This window comes from Octodon degus, unplaced genomic scaffold (genome assembly GCF_000260255.1).
Source record: "Octodon degus isolate 3935 unplaced genomic scaffold, OctDeg1.0 scaffold00105, whole genome shotgun sequence".
In the NCBI taxonomy this organism is placed as follows: domain Eukaryota; kingdom Metazoa; phylum Chordata; class Mammalia; order Rodentia; family Octodontidae; genus Octodon; species Octodon degus.
Window position 1 is genome coordinate 884,194 of NW_004524681.1, and position 4,710 is coordinate 888,903.

A 4,710-nucleotide genomic window follows, 5' to 3' on the forward strand; every position below is an offset into this window, starting at 1 on the left:
AACTGGAGCCGGAGCTCACGGGCTCAAGGCCGGCGGCGTGAGCTGGCGCGGTCCCGCCCCAGAGCCGCTTGGGGAGCGTCTGCAGAGTCCTGGCCCGACCAGGCTCGCAATACCTGGATTGCAGGCGGTCTGGGCGCGTGCAGGGCGGCAACCAGGCTGCACCGGCCGATCCCGGCCAGGAGGGAGCGCTAGGAGCGCCCTGAGACCCGAGGGCGGAGGGAGGACGCACGCCGAGACCAGAGCAGTTGCAGCCTTTGGTTTTTTAAGGCAAGGAAAGGGCTCCCGGGGCTCCGCGTCCCGCCGAGGGTCCCCAGAGAGAGCCGCAGCAGAAGTGTGGTGGAGGTCGGAGCTGCCTGCGCCCAGCTGGGCAGTGCGGCCTGGAGCTTCCCGGCCTGGGCCGCAGTGTGGGCTGTGGCCGGAGTTCGCGTCCCGCCCCCGGATCTGGGCTCGGGCCTAGCTGCCCTGGGGCTCCCCGCCGGCTTCTTCGGTAGAGGCAGGATCGGCTGCCGCGCATGGTGCCCAGGCCTGGGTGGTTCTCATGGGCTACACTGCCGGGGAAGGGCCCGAAGTCTGGGTAACGACCTCCACACTGAGTCTCTGGTTCTTGCCTTGTGTTTTCTTTAAAAAACTCACGTAATTCACATCTTATATGTAGAAAGTATAAGTTAAATAACAGTATTTTAAGAGAGTTTCATTAAGTCTCAGGACTGGAATTCAGCCCTCTGTATTATATTTTATGAGTAGCAACCAGCTACAATAGAAACAGCATGCTCCTAAAAATAAGGACAGAAGAAAGTTATTGATCTGGAGAGAGGAGCCCTTGTGGGTGGGATCTGAGTAAGTGCTTGGCCACTGTCTACAGTGATGGGGTCAGGGAGCGTATGGAGCTCTTAAATTCTTTTCGGTTCGTTCTTTCTTTTTTGTACTGGGACTCAAACTCAGGACCTTGCATTTGCCAGCCCACTGCTGTGCTGAGCTATATCCCCAGCCCTTAAATTCTTCTTTACACAGCTACTATGGGGAATGGATTTTGTGTTGTTTTTTATTTAGTGTAAAAATCCAAGGTGAACAACAAGGTCTTTGAGAAATACATGTGCTGAGATGATTATGATAATCAAGCTAATTAGCATTTCTCTTCCTCACATGCTTGTAGGAACCCTAACTTCCTCTGCTTAGAAACACTTCATAGCACAAGTTAACTACTCTTTAGCAAAAGGAGAAAATGTGCTCAGCCCCTTCTCCCGAGCCTGAAAGGGCAGTGCAGGCATCTCTGATTCTCCTTCGAGGTCTCCAGGTGACTCAGGCACTGTCTGGTGCTGAGGCTGCCCTGGGTGCGTTGGAGGGTCTGGGGATTCCATGATCTCTGAATTGCTGGCATTTAAGACTTATTTCCCCAGTTGGACAAGGAAATGCTCAATAAAACACGAATCAGAAAAGCCCCCCAAGACCTGTGTTCTAACATTGTGAGGGACATGCGCTTGGCGTGAATTCCCTAACACGGAGAAGGAAATGTCTTCTGCGTAAGGCTGTGGGCGGTGTCTGTGGAGGGCGCGGCGTGGCACACAGCCCAGGAAGGCGGCTTTGTGTTGGAGTTGGTACCCCGGGTGGGCTGTGCTGAGACCTTGCCAGTCACCACCCCTGGGCTGAGGGGACATAGGCAGATTGTCTCACAAATCCAACGCATCTTTAGGATCTGCTTATTTAGTCGCAGGTGTTGGAAGCCAAATTGACAGCTAAGTTTCAGTTTCGTACTTTAGAGCCAGGCTCTAGAATATGTGAGAGTGAAATCCGGAGCAGATTGGCCCTGGAGGCTGAGTCTGATGACCCTGGTGGGCCTGTCCTCTCCCAGCCCACTCAGGAGGCTTGGGGTGGCAGTTCCGAGAGTGGTGAAGAAGGCAGTGCCAGTGTTCTCTCTCTCAGCCAAGGTGACCCAGGGCCAGAGGGGCAGGGTCTCAGCATCTTGGTCATTAGGGATGCAGCCCTCACACAGTGGTGTTTGGCAGAGAATGAGCAATTTCTGCCCAAGCGGAAGTGGAGGGTCTGAGTGGAGTTGAGACAGGGCGGTTGCCCACTGCACCTCCGTGTGGCTGGGGACAGGCAGCTCCAGCTGGAGAGCAAGTAGGGTTTCCAAGCTGCTGCGCCAGGCCTGTTGCGACCCTGGAGCATAGCATGGAAAGAATCCTGACACCTTCTAACTTGCTTGCCCCATTTAGAAAGAAAATTCCCTGGTCTCATTTCTCTGATCTGGTCTTTCTTTGAGACGCCAATATTCTCTCCATTCTCCAATGCCTTTTTTTTTCTTTTTTGAGACAGGGCCTCATTATGCAGCTACCCCTGGCTTTGAGCTCACTATGTGGCTCAGGCTGGCCTCGAACTGGAGATCCTCCTGCCTTAGCCGCCTGAGCATTGAGATTACAAGCATGCGGCGCTGTGCCGGGCCCCAACATCTTTTGGAGAGTAGTAGACTTCTGTCTCCAGCCTAAACAGATGCTGGTTTCTTCCGATGGAAGAAACCCACCCCACCCCTGGGGTGCTCTGAAACAGAGATTGAGCCTGGGCATGGTGGCACACGCCTGTAATCCCAGCTCTTGGGAGGCTGAAAACAGGAGAATCACTATGAGTCTGATCTGCGTAGTGAGACACTGTAGATCCTGTACGAAATACAGAAAAAAAAAAGAAAGAAAAAGAAAGGTCAGATGGTTTTGCTTGGGGATCTGGAACAGTGGGTTGAAGTCTTGCTTCGAGCAGTACGGAAATGGGTTAAATCCTAGACATGGGGCCTCCTCGAACTGCGCACCTGTGAATGTGCAGAACCAACACCTGTAATTTTCTTGAGATGAATATAGTCATTTATCTGGATTAGGAGGATGGGAGAAAAAATGCACAACCTAGAGTTGGGGGCGGTGGATGAAGGAGGCAGTGAATCGCTTATAAATGGTGCCCGAGCAGGACCCGAAGCCCAGGTGCCAGGAGGGAGAACGAGTACTGTGCTTTCACAGCCCTCTTCTTTATGAAGCAAAGTGTAAAGGTTGCCATAAAGGGCAAACAAGTAAAATACTTTGTACACTACAGTGGCTGGAATAAAACTGGGATGAGCGGGTTCCAGGAAGCAGAGTGCTCAGGTGTGTGGATGCCGATCTGCACAGACAGCGGGAACTTCGGAAGGCCAGTCAGCCATATGCAGAGGGAAGGTGAGAGGGGCCGCTGCAGGCAAGAAGGCGTCCAGTCTGCAACAGAAAAATGTCCAAGTGGAGACTAAAAAGCACAAACAAAAAAGCCTGGTAATGGAGATGGTGGCAGTACCAGTGAGACACCTCGGCCGCCTCAGAAGAAGAGGGCCGGGCTGATCCTGCTGTTGAAAATGAAGAAGCACGTAGGAACAGAGTTGGAGTTCAAGTAGAGATCCCTGAAGAGCTACACCCGTGGCTTGTTGGTGACTGGGACCCAGTTACCAGACAGAAGCAGCTCTTTTATCTTCCCACCAAGAAGCATGTGGACTCCATTCTAGAGGACTATGCAAATCATAAAAATCTCAAGAAAACACATAATAAGGAGTACGCTGCTCATGAGGTTGTAGCAGGGATAAAAGAATACTTCAGCGTGATGCCGGGCACTCAGCTCCTCTGCACACCTCAGAGACCACAGTCTGCTGAGATCCTTGCTGATCACCCTGATGCACCCACGTCCCAGTTGTGTGGAGCACCACATCTGCTGAGAGTATTTGTACGAACTGGAGCCATGTTGGCCTGTACACCCCTGGATGAGAAGAGCCTTGCTTTATTACTGAATTACCTTCATGATTTCCTCAAGTATCTGGCGAGGAATTGGGCAACTTTGTTTAGTGCCAGTGATTATGAAGAGGCCCCTCCTGAGTACCATCGGAAAGCAGTGTGAGGCGCACTCACTGGTGTTTGGATCTCTGTTGACATGTTTTTGTTCTAGTCTTTCTCTTGTACAAATGATGTGCCTTGAAGATGTTAATGTATAACAGAGTTGTTTGTTTTGTTTGATTTTAAACAGAAAATAAAAGGGGTTACAGCTCCTTTTTTCTTTTTCCATTTCAAAGTCGCTACCAGTGTATTCAGTGATGGACAACAGAGACATAGTGGAGTGTTTTATTGCCTAGTAGACAAAGCTGCTTTTGAATGCTGGTGGTTCTATTCCTTTGATACTACACACTTTTATAATACGTGTTAATGCTGTATGACAAAATGCTCTGATTCCTCATGCCAAAGGTCCAACTCAGTGCATATAAATGAACACACACATCCATTTGTGCTCTTTAAAGAGCCCTTCCTTTACACATCATCCGTGCTGTTCCTTAGACATTTACCTTTGCTCAGGTTGTTGAAGGATGGTGTATTGTTTCATGGTTTTTGTATTTGCATTTAATGCATGTTTAACATAATAGATGCAATGCATTGTGTGGCTACAGATTTCTAGAAAAGTCAGTCTTTTAGGAATTGTTTTTCAATTTATCTTCAATAAATTTTTTCTTTAAATTAAAAACAAACAAACAAAGTACAAAGCCTAGTTGACAATGACACTGTAGAAAAAGATGTTCAGGAGTGTTTGAGTGACCAGGGCATCTGGAGGGGCGTGGGGCTTCCCTTGGTCTCCTTGTGGCCCACAACGTGGGGCCAGGTCAGGATAGGGCTCTGCGGAGCAGGGTGGAGTTCACAGTGGGCAGCTGTGCCCAGCATGGCACGG

General features: G+C 50.2%; 1 pseudogene; it reads left to right on the forward strand.

Annotated features, from left to right (window-relative positions):
- Positions 1-3,894, forward strand: part of LOC101564230 — a 12,145-nt pseudogene extending 8,251 nt beyond the window's left edge.
- Positions 3,895-4,710: the final 816 nt, after the last annotated feature.